The sequence below is a fragment of the Mastigoproctus giganteus genome, chromosome 13 (genome assembly GCF_048544385.1).
Source record: "Mastigoproctus giganteus isolate SK-2022 chromosome 13, ASM4854438v1, whole genome shotgun sequence".
In the NCBI taxonomy this organism is placed as follows: Eukaryota; Metazoa; Arthropoda; class Arachnida; order Uropygi; family Thelyphonidae; genus Mastigoproctus; species Mastigoproctus giganteus.
The window spans coordinates 22,160,521-22,183,931 of NC_143587.1; the positions used below are offsets into that span (position 1 = coordinate 22,160,521).

The 23,411-nt window shown below is 36.8% G+C and overlaps 1 protein-coding gene across 1 annotated transcript in view; it reads left to right on the plus strand.

The window, feature by feature from the left end:
• The first annotated feature begins 1,134 nt into the window (after window positions 1-1,134).
• The window catches only part of LOC150075857 (beta-1,3-galactosyltransferase 5-like), a 50,168-nt gene continuing 27,891 nt past the window's right edge, over window positions 1,135-23,411 (plus strand). Inside the window, exon 1 of the mRNA XM_090388132.1 lies at window positions 1,135-1,420. The gene's annotated coding sequence lies outside the window, so the exon portion shown is untranslated. The remainder of the gene's footprint in view (window positions 1,421-23,411) is intronic.

Sequence of the window (23,411 nt, forward strand, 5' to 3'; positions counted from 1 at the left end):
ACCAATTGTGCTGCTACCCACGAGGGCATTGGAACGTGTATCAACATGATGCAGAAAGATGTCAACCCGTAATAAACATAACTCAGAGTGTCCGCAGCACAACTTTCCCAGTCATACACAGAAACTGTTATTGCTATACAATTGTCCTTTTTTTTTTTTTTTTTTTTTTAATACATGGCTTATACCTTCTGCTTACGAATGCGTATATACGACAGTGCCTTGATGTCCCAGAAGGGGTGATCAAGACAAGCTGTTCGAAGAATACTTCCTGGGAAACGTACGTCACGACTTGCAATAAATCAAAAAGCCAATGACAACATAAAGAAGAAATATTTTAAATTTTACCCTTTTATAGTGAAAAAAAAAAGTACCTTTATTCATTCCAGTTAAAGATGTTTCCATCAGATTTTACAAAATTATTCAAATGAAACACCACAACATTGTATATCATTAGTATCTCATATATTTTTCACAGTATCCTAGATTTTTTCCCACTTTAAAAATACATAAAATTTTGTAATTACCAGTTGTAATTTTGCTAGTTGCATTACCAGTTGCAATATTCGCATAAACAATTCATGTCCTTGTACATTTGGCAACACAGCGTACGATTTTTAACTGTAAAGGCACATCCTTTTTCCCAGAATATTTCTGACGATACAATTGCCTACAAACTGAAACTTTCCTCTGAAATATAGGCTTAGTAAGAGATTCCCTCATGTGCTAATAGTTCTTGTTACATCCACTGACTCACCCATCAGTTCAAGGTCGGCAAGTGTCACACCATTTTAAACTGGGAGACATTGTGTTCAACTGACTTCCTGTCCATGGTCTGTGAGTTTCACGTGCCTTTCAGCCAGACGAAACCGTCTGTTTATAAGCTTTTAAAAAGAGACCTCCCGATCTAAAATTTTCCTACCTGAGGCTACATGGGGGTGAAGGCTGTTTAAAAGTGGGACTGTCTACAGTTTAGACCTAGCGTCTGTGCCATTTTTTTTCTTTCTTTTTTCCTTCCTCCTTTTTCGTGTACAAGCCTCCGAGTCTCGTCGAACGAGAGGTCATTTGCTCTTACGCTTATTTCTTTGAACAACGGCGGCGCTAGCCTGCACACAGTATACTGCGCCTGCGCAGCAACGGCAGCCGAACGCGAGGAGGTTTGGAAGGAGTCTGTGGTAATGTGTTTGTTCCTTTGAAGTAAGAGTTGTGATATTTGTGCTGTTGGAGGCTGAAAATGTGCTTAAATAGTGATGATAATGAAGGTCTTCCGTGTTTATCGTCTTCCAAGGTACATTAAAATTATGCTGAAAACATGGAAGTTCAAGAGTCGGCAGTAAGCTCCACGATTTATCGCATTTGACAGCGCTAGGGCGAGCGTGTAGAACGCGCCTGTTCTATTGTCAGTTGCCTCTTTCTGTTCGAGGTAGGTGATGCAGTTGTTCTAATTTTAGGATTTTTTTTTTTTTTTTTTTACCCCTGCACTAACAGACCAACTATTAAACTTGGATGGTAACTGGAATAGAATTACGATAGATTATAATCCACCGTGGTTCTCGTTTCGAAACGGAAATACAAGGCCACTCTAATCGCCTGGGGAAAAAATGAACTTTGGTACCACATCCTGATTTCCAGTAATAAGGAAACTATTTCGGCTATATTATTCGCCGGTTGACATAAACCGATGTTATGCTTTCCCCATAATCATGGCTGTGCAATAGGAGAAAGGATCTAGTTGATGCGAATCACCCAGGTCAAGATATAGAACAGACCGTGAATCAAACCCTCGTGAATAATAAACATGATCACCAATTGCAAACTTCTCTGATCTAGTGGTCTTGCAGAACATAACAAACAAGGCATAATTTTAAGGAAACTATAATTTATATCAAATTTTACTACAATTTAAAAATATAATTCATTTATTCTTTAAAATAGCACTGATGATATGATGGTGGATATTCTGTTTATTTAACAAAAATAAAAATGGTTTTACCAATCTTCACTAATATTAAATTACCTTTAAATTTTATTTATTTAAATTTTATTAAACTTAAAATTTAAAGCAAAAACGCAAGGATAACCTTTCATTAATTTTACAAAATATAGCGGAAAAAGTGGGCCCGGTATTGATTTCTGGAACCTTTAATGAAAAATTGTCTGAAAAATGGGACGTTGAAATAAGGAAATTATATTCGTTTATTGTGATACTTTAAGGAATTATTTTCATTATTTATTTTAATAAATAAGGAAATAGTTCTCTTAAAATAATTAAAAGGCTACATGTACAATCAAAGTGCTGGATATTAGCAAATAAAAATAGGGAACGTTAATATTACTGGGGATAAGACTATTTTTCCAAGCGAGACTGAACAGAGAGTTGTCATAGATCATTACATGTTAATAGTCTATAACATCTCTCTCTTAGACTATTACATATTTAATATTCCACAAATAAAATTTATAACCGGCTTGACAGCTTCGTGCGTTTCAATAATAATCGAATAAGGAAAAACCTGAAAAACTTGTAACAGATGCCTGTATGTCTTTCAGGTTGTCTTACAAAAACAAACAAACATAAGCCTTAATAATTTCTCTACAAATACTTACTGAGATATATTATAAAATATCATTTGAATAGTAAAGTTTCTTTTACTTGGGGAAAGAGAGAGGGGCAATAACACTAAAATCAGTAGAGTATATAACACAAAATACACAAAGAATTGATGATTTTACATTCAAATTCCATCATGTTAAATAACCATTAACTGGTTATTTAACCATTAACCATTAACTGGTTATTTAACATGATTACAGTTTACTGGGTATTTATTCCGCATTCTTAAAGAAGGAAGGAAGAACAGCTTTTATTATATTTCCTCCCTTAATTGTGGAAGATTTACTCATATCCCTTCTACGAAGCCCATTTTTGATTAATTCTTTGACACGGAATCACATCATAACCACCACACTTTTTTGATGTTCATTCTGCACAAAATAAAGAAAAGAAAAACTTTGATTTACCTGTTATATTACTTAACGATTCCATGATTATTAAAAACTTACTTTTTGAAGATGATAAAAATTATTTAGTGGCTAGAAAGAAATAAACTACCATTGAAAAGTAACCCTAAATTAGTGAATACTCGGTTTTTCAACAATACGATCAAAGTGATTGGAGCTCCCTCTAACTATATTACGATAAACAGTAATATTTGAAAATATATTTAATATTTATAAATATATATATTTGTAAATATTAAATATAATATTAACAAATACAGTATATATATAAATATATATACAAATATATATATAATTAAATAAATATATTTGAAAATATATTTATTTAATAAATATATTTTCAAATATTACTGAAAATATATTTATTTAATAAGCATTAACGTACTTAGTAAAATAATTTTTATATTTGATAATAAATGTCTGCAAATGCAAGATATATTTATGTCTTGAATACTAAATAAAGAAAATTATTTTAGTAAATAAATATATCTAAATAAGGAAAACGATTATATAAACTTCGATTATATAAATTGTATTAAACCCTTCTATTTATAAAAAATTTATATATATATATATATATATATATAATGGCTTAAATGTTTAACGTAAAATAAGAAACTAAATAAATATTAAGTATATATATAATTGTTTTTATAAATAGAAGGGTTTAAGTCCAATTTTATCGACCAATTTCATATATGTTTCATGTAATAAATGTTTACCCTAAGAAAGCAAAGTTTTTAAGGAATCATGTCAATATTCGTATGCCATAAAATCTCATTAAGGGCGCAAACAAGTACAGTACCGAAACTTGATATTAAAGGTTGATAGCAAAGATACGAAAATATATGTTATAGACCTTACCCACGTATCGATGTCAAGGGCCATCGCCAGTTAGTGGAATAATTTTAGTGTTCCAATTTCACGGTTAAAAAAAAAGGGACCACGTGCATATTTTTGGTGACGTAAATTGAATACTCTGTATATAATGGAGATGTTGCGGGCTCATCGTGTATATAAGCACATTTAAATCTTTATTTTCTTTCGTTTTCCATGCTGGACACTCAACCCGTTAGGGTTGCCGACTGCTTTACCTTGTCTGATCAATGAAGTGCTCTACAGCCCGCCATTGCCACTGCGCTTCATCCAACCCGCACGAGACTAATAATGATCCTTCTGTCTAGCAACCTGCGTCATACTTATAGGTACTTATCACGTGAGCTACATTCTTTCTTAATCGTCTCTGACTGAAAGTGATGATAATTATTTCTAGATATCTTTACTTTGGCAATATTTTTCTTTAGATTATGGGAGGAGAGTTGTTTGTGGAGAAGCTTCTTTTCAAATATTTATCTTTTTATTTTTCACTCACCGATGGATGTTATCAGTAGTTCAATAGCTGTCTTCTTACAGTCTTGCTCCATTTCTTTTAAATGTAGAAAGGATAATAAAATAGGGATAAAAAAAAAAGGAGAACAACCTCATCTATCTGTGTATAATATGACCATAAATTGCTGTTTTCTGTGGTTGATTTGCTTGTTTTGCTGGACGAAAAACTCGAGTTCCCTGGAGAAAAACCTATGCTACTCTTGCCTGAGACGGACTCAGCCATGTTGTGAAAAAGGCCCATAAAAATTCTTCCCGTCATCGACGGGACTCGAACTCAAGTCTTTTCCATGCGGTGTGGGGAAGACGCCGTTCCTACCAGTTGTGTTAATCACGGGGGCGTTGTCGTTGTAGTAGAGCAGGGGTGACCAACTTAATTTGTGATGCGATCTACTTTTTTTTGTTCAAAATGTGCCGCGATCTACCATCTCAAGAATTTCATTGCACGTGGTTAAAAAAGTTAATCAACACATACTGAAAAATGTTGTTTATAAATTTTAAAATGAAATACAATTCAGAATTCTTATTTTAAATTCACACATATTTAAATTTTTAATTTATGTGAAGTTTGTGTCTTCATGTCATCTGCCATGTTTTCAAAATTAGGGATATACTGTGATAAGAATATTCTGTATGCAAGTCCGTAAGAGAACAGCGATTTTTCAATTTTGTTTGTTTCAAATACGAAAAGGCTGATTCACACAGAAATGTGGAACCAAAACAGGAATTTAAAAGTTCAATTCATTGTTTTACATTTCGGTACTTTTCTCGGCAAACATATTTCCAAAAGTCTTTTTCTGATGATCTGGCTTTTGGGAAGATATCGTTTCGCAATGTAATAATTTCATTTTCAACTAATATTTTCTCCATGTGAAAAATCTCAGAGATTTTTCCTGCAATTTGTTTTGTATCTAAGTCGACATTAAATGGATAAGAAATGTATTGAAAAATTTCTTCAATTGTTTTAAAATCACAGAATCTGGTTTTAAAATCAACAACTTTCTCAATTTCAGAAACACATTTCTCACTATTAAATTCAAAAACAGGATATTTTTGCAAATGATATTAATATTTGCAAAATGATCGAATTTTTTTTCTTGGAGATCTTTAGCCATTGCGAAAATTGATATTTACATGCAGAAGTACTACTAATCATGTCACCCACATTTTTATTTTTTTTCCCTTGTAATTGCAAATTACAAGGAAAAATTTACAAGGCAAATTACATTAATTTGCTGGTGAAATCTGCCAAAAAAACCAGATCACATAACCACTCTGTATTTTCTGCTGCTGATAATCATCTCCCCTTTGATCAACAAATTTTTTAATTTCATTCAGCAAATTTCGAAATGTCTGTAGAAACTTGCTCCGACTGGTTCATTTTCATCGAGTTGCATTTTGAAAAGTCTCCTTGGAAGAGATTGTGCCCTCAAAATGTTGTTGTTGCTTTAGCTTCATCTGTTTTTATTGATACGAGCTTAAATAGTGGAAATTTAAGTTGTTCAATAAAAGTTTTGAATGCATTAAATATATCAAGACCTCCAGTTCTTTCTTTTAACGAAACCACACCCAGCAGTTCTTCTCTAGTGGCAGAATCATCAAACACCATACGAATAAAAACGAGCAATTGAGCTCTGTCACTGACGTTTGCAGATTCATCCAATTGTAAAGAAAAGGACACAATTAACAATATGAGCACGCAGTTGTTCCCTCACATTTTTACTAATTTTTTCGATGCGTCGCATCACAGTATTTCGAGATAATTGCAGATCTTGAAGAACACTTTTAATTTCATTTTTGTTCTTAAAAATTTCAAAAAGAGAATCTGTTATTTCTAAAAATGCGTCTTTGATGAATTGACCATCGGAAAATGGTTTGCATTTTTTTGCAAGAAAATGATGCTGCAGTTAAAATGGCTGCACTTCAAATGATGCTGCAGTTACTGCTTTAGATTGTAAATTAGGTGTAATGAAGAAATTTTGTTGTGCGAATAATCTGGATTTAAATTCTTTTAATTTATTTTTTATAAGGTCGCTCTATTAGGCGGATAATTCGATTGGTATTTACCATGGAGTGCGTTGAAGTGCCTTTCTAAATTTTTATTTTGGGTATAGCCACAGAAGCATTGCAAATCAAACAACTTTACAAAAAAGTATTCTAGTTCCCATTCTTGATGAAAATGATACGTTTTACTCTATTTCGTAGTATTTATTTTAAATCAGAGGGTATTAAATTAACATATAAGTACTGTCTAGTTATTAATATTAAGTAACTAAATAAGAATTCCACACATACACGATGCTTTCCACAATGTAATTGCGTGAATTTTCACTAGACAAGCCTAGCGACCGCGTGGCGACAAGAGTAGTCACGTGGTTCAGCGGATTTGTAATAAGCTTATGCAGTGGGACGCATAATAATATTTAGATTTTGACTAATCAATTTTTTATATATATTTCAAATTCATTGTGATCGACCGAAATTAAAGCCGCGATCGACTTGTTGGCCACCCCTGTAGTAGCGTTTTAGGAGCATCAGAGACTATGGCCATATTGCTCTGTATATTGTCTGTAAATTGCACGTGTTCTCTGGTCGATTTGCTGTTTGCTGAACGAAAAACACGAGTTTCTGGGAGCCATGCTACCCTCGCTTTAAACCGAGTAATTCTGCTTCGTTGTGAAAAAGACCCATAAAAATTCCTCACGTCAATGATGGGACTCCAACTCAGTTCTTTTCCAGCCTTTGTGGGGAGGACGGCGATTCTACCAAGTGTGCTACGCATGAGGGCACACTTATGTTTTGTCTAATTTCTGTAAATGATATATATATGTATTTATTTATTTTTTTTTTTAAATTGACTTCTCCACTTCATTATTAACTTCTGTTATATATTTCATGTTTAACCTTCCATCTGTTCTAGTGTACAAAATTTGCATTCTAAACTTTCTTCGTCTCTACCGACTTTTATAACTTTTGTTTTCGTGAACTAATTTTCATGCCAAATTCTCTTTATCTATTTCAGAGGTTCTTGAAGACCAAGCAAACTACTGTTTCAAAGCACGATATGATCTGATTATTATAATAATCTAATTTTTACGACCTTCGCAATACTTGTGATGAGCAGTGATGAGCATAATCACTGATAATCACTAACCAGTGATGAGCATAATCGAAATTAAATCTTATGGTACCTTCATAATCAATTATATGCAAATGCGATGAATAAAATCGACAAAAGGAAACGAAAAGAGCGGTGATTATGTCAACTTTGCTGCTCAAAGGCACAGTTCATGCCATTGCAGCAAATCTGTAATATCCGACATGAACTGTGCCATGAGCATTCCCCATTGGAAGTTTCTCGCGTGTTGAACAGTTCGTATGAACCCTCCTTCCCACACCTGGTGGAAGAGATCCGAGTTCGAGTCCCGTCAATGATGTAAGGAATTTTTATTAGTTTTTTTCACAACGTTTCGCAGTTAGTAGTCTGTCTCAGGCGAGGGTTGCATGTTTTCACTCCCAGAAACGGGTTTTTCGTCCAGCAAATGGGCCACAGAAAACACACCATTTATAGACATAATATATGCAGGGCGATATGGTCTAAGTCGGTAATGCACTTAAAACTGTTCAACAGCAATCTCATTAGAAATTACTAAGCTGAATTCCTCAACCCATCTTCTGTATTTCTTTGATCTGTGTACTTCTAGCATGAACGCGATTGCTTTTCTAACTGTTCTTGACACTTTCATCTTTCCGAATCTCAGTGGTGTCCAGATACGTTACCTGCTCCCTTTTTTATCATCAGTTGTTCTTTTTGTTGTAGGGTTGTAGGTTGTAGTCGCATCAGCGACTTCGGCTATATTACACCGTACATATTATGTTTGTAAATTTCATCTGTTCTCTGGTCAATTTGCCTCTTTGCTGGTCGAGAAGCCCGAGTTTCCAGGAGAAAAACCGTACTACCTTACCTGAAACCAACTAACTCAACCCATAAAAATTCCTCACGCCATCCACGGGATTCGGTCTTTTCCATCCGGTGGGGAAGGACGGCGATTCTACCAACTCATGATGGCATCATCAGTTTCTATTCTCTAAAATACACCGATTCCCTAAATTGTTCAATCCCTTAAAGAACTGTAGGTTTCAGTTCTGAGAAGTTTCTGAAAGAACTGAGAAGTTTTAGTTTTTCGTAAAGAAAACAAGTTCTCAGTTTTCAAGCTGCGTGCTCCATTACCTAACTGCATGACCGAGCTTGTTCTCAGACCTCAAACGACACAGGCGTAACACGACACTTAGAACTAAACAACGGCGACGAATTATAATTTATTTTATAACATATACCACTACTATGAGCGTCACCTGTACTCCATATGTGCCCTAATATAGTCGGAAACACAGTACAGTATATTTCAATTTCAATTTTGGATGAAAAGGATGAAAAATAAAAGAAAACCAACAATTATTATTTCACAGATGGTAGCTAGATTTTAATTGGATTTTCTACTTCTTTACTTGAAACTTTTCTTTTATTAGAAAGATTGAAAAGTTTGCTTTATGGTTGCTCAATCTTATAAGAGCGAACAAAAATTTACAGATTACTTTAAAAGACCATTCATTTGCTAAGTTTTGTTTATTTAACTGCCCTATAAGAATTCTAAATCTGTGAAAGTTGGTTTACAGAAGTTTTATTGAGAAAGACATGAATCGGTTCAGCATAAGTACCAGAGGTAACGATGTGGTAAACTGCGTTCCTTTTCTTCAGGCTAGCTTTGAGTTGATAACAGGTTCATACACGATGGTGTGCCATCCTTAATACTCCCCCAGTAAAACAATTCCTCATGTCGCAGATATCTAATTGGCTGACACCGTCCACATGAATATCCTAGCTGAAAGATGCCATACTGAGAAGTTTCAGAAACTCCAATAGATACGTTTACCTTCATGAACGGGAATAACTCCTGTACCTATTGCTAGAATGTGTTGGTGTAGACATTGAGCATTTGCTAATATAAATTTGTTAGGATCCATATATCTCGTGGACGCCACTTTGTGCATCGCTGCCTCCCCAACTCGGGGAGGGGAAATCGCGACTAGGAACTACGTAACGTTTTGAAAACCGCATTCCTCTTACCAATATTTCTCCATAATGGATTTTTAATTTTATTGCCAAACTTTTGGAACATCCTGTATATATTAAATGCAGATTGGTGATCCTGCTGAGTTTGTAACTTGTATGGATAAACATCTTAAATTCGCACCATGTTAAAACAAAACAAAATAACCCGTTGGTGGTATGTAAAACCTGTTCTCCAAAACCCAAACTTCTAGCCCCGATAGAGGCTTGGTTTTTGGAGAACAACTCGCTATTGACAGTGGAGGCATCTATGAACAGTGCTGCTGTCATTTGGAGCTCGGTGATGTAACCTCTTCCCCCTTCGTGGATTATCAATCTCTATCAATCAATTTCTTTGGTATAATGAATCTTTGGGACTTCATAAGCACCTTTATCCATTCTGGCTAATAATGATAGTTCCAGTTTTTTTTTGGATTTTTTTTAATGCACTTGCGTGCGCCTGACTACGAAATTTCATCTGAATATTTTTGAGGGGTGTACATCATAAATATTTAATTTATAGAAAGTGATAGACAGGTGAAAAAGATACTACAAAAGTAATTTTCAGAAAGAATACACCCACCAAAATAAATACTGTATTTTTTATTGATTTTCGTTTTCCGGTGAACCATTCAGGATGCAGATCGGGAAGCTTTTTGGAATAAGATAAATACAACTGGGCTTGTAGCATATTTTTAATAGTGAAAGGCGCCGTAAATATTGTTTGCAAAGTCATTCCACGCAACTAAATGTCCTTTGATCACCAGATCCTGTTTTATGAAGTTCCACAGGCTGATTGGGTAAGGAATGTATAATAACATGTTTTTCAGCACACAATGGCAAATACGCATGGGTTCATTAGAGTCCATGCGTTGTTATGGTAACCGATTCATGCATTCGTGACGTGTCCACAAGGACACACGTTGGGAAATTATACCCGTATTGTGATTTATGCTATTTTAAGTCCTAGTGGTATATCTATAGAGTTCAACTGTAAAGACAGTTCGCTTCACTAACTTTAATATATATATATATATATATATATATATATATATATATATATATATATATATATATATATATATATATATATAAAATAAAAAAATAGGAGGAACTTTAATTAAGGAGCCGTTCAAAAATCATATAATGCCAGAAGGGAGGATGGTTGGTTGTAATTGTTTTAGGAGCATCAGCGACTAAAGCCATATTGCTTCGTGTTTGTCTGTAAATTGCGTGTTCTGAGGTCGATTTTTCTGTTTTCTGTACGAAAAACCCGAGTTTCCGGGAGGAAAACTATGCTACCCTCTCCTGGGATCGACTAACTCAGCTACGTTGTGAAAAGATCCATAAAAATTCCTCACGTCATCGACGGGACTCCAACTCAGTTCTTTTCCACCCGGTTAATATGAGTCAGAGGCAGAAGAGGAGATTCCACCAATGTTGGGTAACATTCGTGGAAGCCCACTCTTCTATGAATATTACCCAACAAGTTTTTTCAATAAAAACGTGCGATAGGGAGTGGCATGACTTTATAAAAAAGGAATAACCTGACGACTTTCTTTTGATTCTTTTGGACAAAAATTATAGTTATATGCAATTTGAGATACACCTGCTGGCCAAAAAATTAGAAACCTTTGGAAATTGGCGTCAACAGATAATTAAACGTAGGGTATGTAAATATAAGACATCACATGGTAAAATGACAAGTTCCTTCGTATCAGATAAATACTGTACGCTTTCCTTAGACTTCTTAGTCGATTCGGTATTGGGAAGATGTGATCATTTCGATATTCAGAAGGATGTTGCTGTAAAAGTACATTTAGCAGGATCCACAATTAAGAAAACCAAACAAATCACTGGTGTGTCGAAAGAACCATCTCAAACAAACCGAACTGTGCAGAGGGAGTTGAACAGTCTAGGATTCGTTAGTTCATGTCTATACAAAAACCACTTATTTCTGTAAAAAGTGGAAAAATTCCACTGGAGTGGTGCCTCCAATGCCAGTACTGGACTTTGAGATAGCTGGAAAAGATCGTGTGGTTTGAGGAGTCTCGATATACACTTTTTTGTGTCACTGGTATTGTGAATGTGTGGCGAGAACCTCATGAAGCCTCTCTCGTGTCCACCACTCAAGCGGCTGGAGGTAGTATCACCATAATGGTATGTTCTGTTGGTACTGACTGGGTCCGCTAATACCATTAGAACGTCGTGTTACTTTCAATGATTTTAATTAAATTGTATCGAACCAACTTCACCTTGCAATGTAGGGTGAAGTTGGTCAATACATTCATATTTACCCAGATTGCGATGAATTCTTTCAAGATGAAAACGCAACTATCCACCGTGAAAAATTGAACCTACACTGTTCGAGGAACATTCCCAAGGTTTTCAATATCCTCTGTGGCCGCCTAATTCTTCAAATCTTTATCCAATTCAGAATGTCTGGAACACGTTGAAACGGGCAGTTCGGTTTCGCAGTTTTCCACAGTACAACACGTGACACACCATAGTCGATACTGTAGCCTGTCAGGTGCTGTACTGTTAAAAAGTATAGTAAAATCTGGTTAAACTTCCTCAGACCACCCGGTGGAATTCACCAGGTATCTGATTCACCACGAGGGATCAGTGACAAGGAGTCAAATTGCTGTAAATTGAGTGATATATGAATCTCAATGAAGAGTTTATGGACGAATCTACCGAAATGAGCGAAAGTAAGGCTTCTGGAGTGGGCAATATACATCCTATGAGTGAATTACATGCAGCGTTTGGAGTCTTGGAGTCTGCGATTAAAGATATAATACAGGACCAACTCAATAAGAATGATATCCTTAATGGATCATGGTATGGATTTGTGAAGGGGAAGTATTATCAACATAGTTAATTATTATGACGAAGTCATAAAGCAGTTGAATTCAAGAAACAACTCTGATATTATTTACCTTGACTTCAGTAAAGTTTTTGAGATGTTTCCCATAAAAGGCTGTGATAAAAACTTGGTGGAAATTAGAATTAATGGCAAGGTCTTTCTTTGGACGAAGATCTGGATAAAAGATGGGATTCCAAGAGTAGTCATAAATGGACCTTCCTCAGGGTGGGCCAATGTAGCAAGTGGAGTTCCTCAGGAATCAATATTGGACCACTTCCGTTTCTTATCTTCCTTAAGGGGCAGGGGAAGTTTTCAAAGTTTGCTGGTGATTTATTGGTTTGAAGGGTAGTTAACGACATAAAACCAGGCCAATTTACTTCAAATTGATTCAGATCGATTTTAATTATAACCTGAAAATCGACATAAGTCAGGATTCAGTGAAACATAAAATTTTTCCATTGTAAACAATTCGTAGGAAGGGACATGGTGTGTCCTGCCTAAGATAAGGTATTCGCAAATAGGGAAAAAGGACGTCATTATCCCTTTATATAAAACGATGGAGGGACTGCATTACATTTTTCGTAATCGAGAGAGAAGAACCAGGGACCCAAATACAAAATTTTGTGGAGTAATCGAACGCTGTGTTAAGTTTATTAACGGGCAGCAAGTTGCAGATTATTGGAATGAATTGACTGCCAAGTGGTCGAGGCGGAGAGCGTGGCAAAGTTGAAAGCGTCATTGGATAGCTGCTTTTTGAAAACGAGGAAGGTACGAGCGACAGAATCCCCCCCCCCTTTTATTCTTTTTTTTTTTTTGTAGATTCAGAGAAAGTTCTCTTCTTTTAAACTTTTCTAATACTAATAGAGAAATTAAATAAAAACAAATTCCCTTATTTAAAACCCTGATCTCGAACTCAACGCTTGCTTATGTAGAAGATATTTGATATTTTAATTAACCTCCAGTGAAGGCCGCAGTCCGACCGTGATTATAGATGAGGGTGAAAGGGCAGAGGCGTACCTTGGTATATCTGCGTCAAGGCCAAATCCAGTCCCTAGAAGTGTGCCCCAAACAACCTGTACATGTGCACCCTCTCAAGATAGAAGTTGCCTCGAAGGAGGGGATTTGATGGCAGAAAAATCTTTCATAGAAAATTTACAAATAAAAGCTCTGATTGAATGAGTACGTTTTAAAATCTTCCTCATTCAAAAAATGTTAAATTTACGTTGGGCAAACTATATTACACCTTGCTTATCAGTTACATAACAGAAATCCTGACTTCCTATCATGTGTTTCATTCCGGATGTTATGGGGTGTGATGTGACGTCACAGTGCTTGTATTGGTTTACTAAACAAAACGTGATTTCCGGCATGCTTTAATGCTTTTTTTTTTTTTTTTTTTAATTTAGGATACTTTGTTAACCAAATGAAGGCAGGAAGAGCTTTGAACAGCTGAGCGCACTTTGATTGGTTAATAGCTTTAGAAACAGGAAATGCCTAATATGAACAGATAGAGCAAACAGCAGAAGACGTTTTTCTAATAGCAGACGACAGCATTTATTATTTTTTAACTTGTTTCTCCACTGATTTTATGACTGAAATATACGTAGTTTGCGCATGAGCACTTACTTCATATTCCACGGTAGCCAGAAGAATGGTCTTTTGGGTTACATTAGCATGAGAATGATAAACAGATTCTTTTGTGGTGGAATAAAAGAACGTTCAACAAAGAGAAGCAAATCATTGAAGAGTGATCATAAAGGAGAATGGGGTATCTATCCACGAGGGGTCTTTTATCGCAGACGATATCAAGGTTCACTAATGGTAGGTTATTTCTTAAAGGGCGTTCACCAGCTATGCATGTTTGATCGACGTCTTGCAGGACTGGTTTTTCATAGGGTAGGGACTGTTAGTGTCCCCTCTGTCATTAATCTTATACGCATATTTGTCTGTGAGCGTGTATGGTTCGCGAGATTTAAAAACTTCATCCGTGTTATACATTTCCTGTAGAAATGATACTTTTACTTAAGTGAGTAATCATTGATTTGTGGGTTGATTGACTCGATGGGCTTTCGTTTAGACTTGGATAATTTAGTACGTCATTATTTTTTATTTATTTACCAGAAGATACTTTTATTTACAGATTCACCAAAAGATTTTTGTACGCCCTCATAAAAATTATACTGCCCGTTAATTGAGCACTGTTGTGTTGGCTACCATTACAACACAGTTGAAAAGTTAGACATTTTAATTCCGTAGTACGAGGGTGGGCTGCTTGGAAAGTATGATAACAGAGAGATACCAAACGATTCAAAATGTTCCCCCCCCCCAGAAAAATTACACGGCCCGTTAATCGAGCACTGTTATGTTGGCTGCCGTAACAGTGGAGTTGTGAACTCTACCTGTTCTGACTGGATTGCAGACCCCGAGTACACGAAACTTGTTTTTTATTAGTACGAGGGCTGTTTGTAAAGCAAGGTAACATTCCCTGTCACGAGTGCAATCTTACCCCATTGTAAAATTTAGTCAGGTTTCAAGGAAACCTTGAAAGAAAGAAAACGTATGTCGAAGCCAGTACATGTTTCAATATAAGAAAAGTATCTTAAAAGAGACCCGTGTGCGTGTAATAAAAACAGGAATTTTCAACTTCCTGGTTCTACGTATAAAAAGGCCTTAACGATTTCTTTTCTCGACAACGGTTTTTGCAGCTCCACCTGCTGAGTAATGATTTCAACTTTGATTACCGCCAGTATAATCAGGTGATTCGACAGGAATCCTCTGCGGGTAGCGTGCTTATAAACTCGTCTAACCTGTTGAGGTGAAGTGAGAGATGACAGACATTCCAGACAAGATCGAATTGTTTTCATATTTCATGATTTCTCATCGAGTACAAAAATTTGACCAAAGATGGCATGGCTGTCATTCCAGCCGTAATGGTGAGATATGTTATCTGCTGGAGATTGTAAAATATAATAAAATACACTGCTCAGTCAAAACATTATGACTACCTACCTAATAGTGGACATGTCCTCAAGATTGCAGTTTTCGTAATACTGCCACCCTTCAACCGGTACCGACAAAAAAGTGTAAAGTGTAAAGTGTATTCGTGTCTAGCGGCACCGGGGGTTTCCCCCAACTCCGCGTTGCTTTCATTGTAGGTGTAACAGTTCACTGTAAAGGCCAGAGATTTAAAAGTGTATGGATTTTGTAAGTGTAGTGTTGTGTATCGTTGTTCTTCTGGCCATTTAGCCGCTAGACCCCTACTGGGGCCCTACGTTGTCCACACTTAGCCTCGTGGAGGCAGACCAGGTACCCAGTAGTTGATATTTTACTCTGGCAGGCCCTGCCACCTAGTTTCCTGAGATTTCAGTGGCTAGGGCCTAAAAAAAAAAAAAAAAATATATATATATATATATATATAATACAGTAATAAAATAAAATAATCGCTGAAAAAGGTTTAAACCGAAAGAGTTTTGCGTGCGCGGTTTGAATTTGGACATATTTTAATTTTTAACATTGTGTGGGACATGCGCTGGTGTATAGACAGAGTAGGGGAGGGAGACTAAAGACTGGGGGGAAAAGCCAAAAGTATGGGGACAATAGAGTAGGTGTCCCCAAAAGCAGTGGGGCAGGCCCATGCCCCACCAGGAGTAGAGAAGCGGGGAGTGGCAGGGGAGGGAACAGGAGACCGTCTCCCCCTGCCTGGGGATTGGGAATTAAAGGTGAATAGGACTAGGGTGTCCTATTCAGACCGCCATATGGCGTACTGCAAGTAGTTCCTGCATTTATGTCCAGTCCGGGTTTTTTGTCACTTGGTTTGTTTGCCTGTACTCATCTTCGTCGGGTAGTTCCAGTGGCTGTGTCTGACCAGGTTCCTTGTCACTTTGCTATTTTCTTGATCTTTGTAGGTTCCTGTTGGGTCCTTTAACCCGTTTCTGCGTTAGCCTCATCAGCGCTTTGCCGTACTTGGTCGGCCACTGCTCTGGCCCACTGCGCATTTATTTGGTGCACCACAAGGATTCCGTTATTAAATTTCTTATGGTGTATCCCATAATTGATTCGTGACTGGTATGAACTCTTAGCTTTCTGGTAGGTTGGGCAGTTTGTGTCGCGTGTGGAATGGGCATGATCTAACCTCAGGGATTTGCAGTTGGTGCAGATGGGATGTTTTTCTTTCTTCGGGCAGCTGCTGTAATTGTGGCCCATTTCAGAGCAGTGGCCACATGTTGCTTCTTTTTGGGTGCAGGTGTGTGTTGTGTGGCCGTACTTGCAGCATCGGAAGCACCTTGGTACATCCACACGTTCTCTAAATCTATGACTGCTCCACTCTATGTATATGGTGTTTTGCATTCGTAGGATCTGCCATGCTTCGGGGGCCAGCTCTACCACCCAGTTGCAGTTTCCACTATTTCTAGATTTTGTTCTGTACTTGGGTATAATCAGCTGTTTTTCATCCTTGTCAGGTAATTGGTTTAGGAGGTTTTTCCTATATATCTCTTCCCTTACACTTTCAGATGTCATATCCTGGTCAATATCAAAAATGATTACAGATGGCCCTTTTCTTTTGGGGGCCTCCGCGGTAAAGCCTAGGGTGAAGATCTTGGGGTTTGTTATTATCTGCTGTGCTTCTTCTTTGGTTGCCGTTTCAATAACTATTCCGGGGTTCCTGGTTTTTCGGATAGCTTTGATTCTAGTAGCGCCGAAGTCCTCTTTCAAGTTTTCTGTGACTTTTTTCTTTATTTCCTCACTGGTGGATTTTTCATTCCCTACTGGTCGTACAACCACTATGTTGGGTTTGGGCAGAAGGGTTTTTCTTTTGACCGATTGACTTTTGGTCTGTACATTTGTAGGTTTCCTCAGCGTTTCTGCGTAAGTGGGTGCCCGCTGTGGCATTTGTTTTGCCCCACATTCCATGTAGGCCTCCAATTTGGCCTTATTTGTTATTGCTTCTATGTGGACCTTCTGTAGAACTGTTTCCAGCTTGGTCCAGATGGTCACAATTTCTCCTCTGAGGGCAGTGGTTATTCTGCTAGAGGATTCCTTCAACTTGTTTTCGAGCTGCACCCGGAGGACCAGCATCTGGTCCAGAACAGAACCTTCGGGAAGCGTAGGGTCCATGGGGGGAGATTCCGCATTTTTTGGTGCGTCGTTGGCATCCCGTTTGTCCTCTGTAATGTCATTCTGTGTGGCAGCTACTTCATTTGTCTCCTTTTGCTCGGATTGCGAGCGTGTTTTCCTTTCTGATTTCGGAGCAGTCATTTTCCAATTTTTTCCTTTGGTCGGGGGGGCTCCTGAGCCGGGGTTCTCCGTCTCTTCTTGGTTTTCTGTCAATATCGAGTCATTATTTTGATCTTGTTCCGCAGCGACGGTAGTTCTGTCCGATTTTCTCTCCATTTTGTTTATATACCGGATTTAAGAGGTTTTCCGGATTATCGGGTTTTCGGCGTGCTTGTTGAAAGTAGGGCTCCAACAACTGTCGATGGACCCTAACTACAAGTCCGTAGGTTTATTACGTGTCTTACAACTGTTAATAGCAAATTTAAATTCTCCCCTTGGTCACGTGGTGGGGGGAGGGAATAGCCAAGTGCTAAAGTGCACCCAGAGCGATGGGATTAGTTCCCTGTGGTGTTTTCGGGGAACGCCGACGACGATGATGACATCACGATTTCAATGTGTCGCACGAGTAAGAAGTTCACGCGTCACCATGGAAAGTTTATGGGGGGGGGAAGCACAAAAGTCACGATTTTCTCCATAATATTGCTTTAAACACAGTCCAGAAATATTGGAACGTTGTTTTTGTACAAGTTAACGCAGGCGGCAATCACTATGAGGGCAACCTCCCCAGTCAACGGCCAGAGACCAGATACCGGTACTGACAGTGATATCTTTATCGAATTCCATCAGATCACCTCCCTTCCATGTCGATCAAGTATGGACCGCATTCCACTAGGCAGGGAGAAACGCCAGATTGCTAAAACATGGGGATGGCCATAGTTTTCTATCCTCCCAATTGCTAAACACGCGATCTTTAACAACCATACCAGACAAGCCATCGGGAGCTCCTGACTCGTCTGAATATATTAAACGTTTTTTAATGGAAGGCTTCTAAGTAGAAAAAATTCTACAAGGAAAGGAAAATGAATCTTCCACCATCAGTCACCACCTTGTCTTGTTTAGCAGAGCGAGGAAGATTACATGCAATTGTTGCAATATTATTCCGCTTTTTGGCGGTCATTGGAGTGTGTGGTATTGCACAAATAGCGACAGGATGGTACATAATTTGCATGTCAAATTACTACTGTAGATATGCTCTTGAATTGTCAAGAAAATGCTAAGTAATATGCTATTTATTTCTTGAAGTTGTGTGACGTTGGCTGTGGAAGTTCTCATCTTTGGCATTGAGTGACAAGGCAGAAAACCGGTTTGAGTACGTTTGGAAGCACCTGCCAGTTACGTGACCGCCTGTTGACTACATTAGGAGTCACATCAAGGTTTATCGTGGGTGGTTATCGAAGGCTAACGCCGGGGAATATCCAAAAAATTATTTGGTAAACAGATAAATGCACTAGAAAATATTAAAATTTTATATTTTCGGTTCTTTGTTTGATCTTTCTTTGTCCCGAAAAAGTTTAACAACTTGCCGGATTTCTATTGGTCAGATTTTAATGAAATTTGGAAAAGCTCGACAGATCGTTTTACAAAGGCCAGATATAAAATTTCATGAAAATCGATCCACTGGGAGTAGAATAATTACATGCGGACAGACGGACGGACAAAGAAATGATAAAATGCTAGATTTCTATTAGTCCTATTTGATAACATTTAGGAATGCTTGACAAATCTTTCTAAAAGAGGAAACTGTAAAATTTTATCAAAGTCCCACTAGGAGTTGAGTTATTACATGCGGACGGACGGACATAGCGAAGACAGTAAGCGCTATAAAAATTTTCTTTTCCTTCTCATACAAAGTGTGGTTTAGCATAAATAGTGGAATGCCTTGCTCTTAAGTGTATTTAGAATTAGTTATTAATATATTTAAACTAAAAATTAAAATATAAACTATTAATAAATATATATTATATATATACATATAAAATATATAAATATAATATATCTCTATATATTATAATAAATATTAAAAAATAAATATAAATCAACTATTATTATTATTATTTTATCATTATTTTTATTATTATAAAAATTAAATTATATTTAAAATTAAGTCAGTTATTATATACAGGGTAGTTATAATTAAAGTGCTTCACTTCAGCTGGCTCTGGATGGAAAGCCGTTAATGGTAGAAAAATTAAATTTGGAACAACAGTCAACCGTTTGGTTGTTGTTCCAAATTTTTAATTTAATTAATTTTAATATATATTATATAATTCCCCGTATATAATATATGTCTGTAAATTGTGTGTTCTGTGGTCGAGTTTCTCTTTGCTGGATGAAAAACTCGAGTTTCTGGAAGAATGAAACGCCTTAAAGTGACACCAAAGAGTTAGGATCCCGATATCCAACAATTGGAAATTGAGCAACAGTGGGATCATTCACAGTGCCACAAAACTGGATATGAATCTCATTGGGTCACAAGATGTTCTCTGGCTGCATGTCGTCTTCCATCCTGGTCAGTTAACCATAAAGTAAAGATCTTGATGCGGATTAGTTATTAGTTATTGCACTCATGGATCTTGTACTGGATCCACCAATGGATGGTGGATCGAAGAAATATACGATAAGCTATTGTGATATTGCCCCAGCACTAGCGGACGAATGTCTTCTTAATCCTTTTAAAGCCGGTCTTCTCTCACTGTGATCATGGAGTTGCCTTTGTTCTGATAAAGCAGATTTAAGAAAGCAAAGAGCGACTTTTTGGAGTACCATTTTGAGACCTGCTGTCCACATAAGCCATCCCCTTTTTTTAAAATCCCCTCAGAAGCCTCAGTTACAGCCACGTGAAGTGGTTACATTTGTCTTCTGCCGCGCACAGCGCCATTTCCCCCCGGTGTCAGTTTTCTGAACTATTTTTTGCATCTTGCATTTTCGCATGCGTTGGATAGCATTAATTAAAAATTTCATCTTTCTACCATTAACAGTTTTCCACGTACAGTCAGCTGAAGTGAAACAGCACTTTAATTGTAACCACCCTGTATTTATATAAATGATACTATTAATAATACATAAATAGATTTTTTTATTATTATTAAATAGATTAAAACGTGTGCATCTTCCTATCAGAGAGTGGTCATCAATGGACACTTTTTCACAATATGGCTGAGTTAGTCGTTATCAGGTAGTTGGTCCCAAATTTCTGGGAGAAAAAATCATGGTTTTTTCCTCCCAGAAACTCGACAATTTACTGACAGTATACATGGAGCAATATGTCTTTAGTCGTCGATGGTCCCAAAACCCTACTACTACTACAACAACTGAAGGCAAACCTCCCCACATCTGTTCTGCAACTATCCTTCCTCAAATTGAATTTATGCTTCTTCGCGTGTGGTTTGAACACTAGGATGGATGCCATCGCTATTGAGCTTGCTCAATCCATTCAAAGCCTTAAACATCTAAATTAAATCACCTCACAGGTACCTAGTCTCCAGACACTGCAATTTGCAGAACTGAAATATTTCCTGCTAATAGCATCCATTTTCTCCCTCATCAATATCATTGCTCTTCTCTGCACCTGTTCCAACGGATCTACGTCCTTCCTATAAAGAGACCTCCAGATTTGTATGCAGTACTCAAGATGCGGCCCAACCACTGGCTTGTACAATGGGATAATCACCTTCTTACCCCTGCTAGCAAAATTCCTGTATACCATTGACAAAATCTCATGAGCCATCCTGGCAGCCTGTCTGCACTACTCAGCGATCTTCATATCTGACTGCACAATTACCCTCAAATCTTTTCCAGAAATTCACGTCAACGACGGGATTGGAACTCAGGTCTTTTCCACCCGATGGGTGAGGACGGCGATTCTACCAACTGCGCTACCCATGAGGGCTTTTCCTTTACCCAGTGGGAGGTATAAGAAACTACCATCTAACGTATTCCTTAATCTTCAAACAAAACTTCCATCTGTTTTTGTGTAAGTTTGAATGAATTCAAGGAAAAACTAGACCATCAAATAGATGGAATGGACAGGTGAAACGGGAAGTGGCTCCTGTTTTTTTTTTTATTGATGTTGTATTTGCTTTCTTGCATAGTTAGTCACCACTATTAATAAAAGTAATACTCGTAGTAATAATGATAATTTGTATTAATTAAAAATATCTTTCCTTTCCTAAAGGGATCTTAAAAAAAAGAGAGAGAGAGAGGTCACAATATATCTTTCTCCTTTAAGACTCCTGTATAATGCACTCTCCTAAAATTCTATCCAAATAACAAACGACTTAATTTTAAGAATAATTCTCCTTAATTTGCATTACTAATGTGCCCGATTCTTTTTTTCATATAACTTCCCAAGTTTTTCTCCTTCATATACATTTTCAACAATTATCTTTTCAGACAGCCACATTCCGGTTTATAATAACCAATTAAGCCACTCATTTAATAAAATAAATTGGCTTCATTTGCCTTTTAGAGGAAACGAACGCTGAATATCCTAATTTGAATACTGTTCTACGTTCCTTTCTAGCTGGAAAATAGTCCAATATTAAATCAGCAGACGAAAAACCGGCTTCTTGAGTTAGCAGACGCGTTTAAAACAAGTTTTTAATGAAAAGAAACGCACTTAACTGGTTGATGCCCATTATTACGTCATTAAACACAACATTCATCTTTTGGCACGAAGCAGAACAAATAATGTAGATTTCTTTTTATTTCGAGTTTAATGAGACTGGCAAATGTAATAAACAAATATATACACTACCTTTAAAAAAATTAGTGTACCATCAACTTTTTTTTCCCTTTATTTTTATGTTATTATTTAACTAGATTTATCGTTCAATTAAGAATTTAGCAACATGAGTCAGAAACTGTAGCTGAGAATTTCCGGTCGATTCTTAGAACAAACTGTCTCGTTTAGCTTGCGATGCATTGCGTTCTACGCTGTTTGTTCTATTAATTTGCACAGCTTGTTTAAAAGTTCTCTTTGTTCTCTGACTCAAAGCCATTGGTAATTGTGCTTTGTATGCTGCTCTGTTGTTGTCATAAAAAAATAGGTGGCGTTATTCAGCGCACTACATTATTTGGAGGAAGGAAATTTCTCCATCTTCATGGACGTAGTCTTAGTAGTAGTTATTTTAGGGTAAAGTCGTTTGAAACAAAGTTAATTATTGCAAATACTAAATATAAGGTTTGGCGATCTGCGAAAACAGCGCCCTCTACATGGAGTATTGTTAACTATTATGTAAACATAGGAATAAAACTCTGGTTTTTTTTTACCTTTTCAACCTTTGGTACGGATGCTAATATTTCTCTTTACCAAGTTCAGTTTGTTGGCATATCTGAGATCACGGAAGTGGTTCAAATTCTCTGTTTACAAGGGATGGAGGTACTGTCCCCCCCTCGTGATGAATCAATGTCAGCTAGCTCCACGTAGCAATTCATCAAAGTCACTGTGTACATTCCAAACGGTGTTGTCATCACTATAGATTCAATTTCCAAACATTAATTGAATTTTAAACCAAGTTTGAAAGCCAAAAGAATACCGTTTAAAAATAAAAATAAAATTATTAAACTGTTTGGCCTAATCCGATTTATTTTCAGTATAAATCGTCTGCTTTTTTGTTAGAAACCGAGTTTGATTTTCTAAAGTTTCTTATTTTCAGTCTGATGAAAAAATTCAAAACTATTCTTGAAACGTTTTGATTGGCTTCATTTACCTTTTAGAGGAAACGAACGCTGAATATCCTAATTTGAATACTGTTCTACGTTCCTGCCAAGTAGGAAAATAGTCCAATATTAAATCAACAGACGAAAAAAACTGGCTTGTTGAATTAGCAGACGCGTTTACTTTTTTTGTTTGATAGTTTTTCGGTCAAATTATAAAGTGGTTCCTTCCTTGGATGCTATTAAAGGGGAGATTAT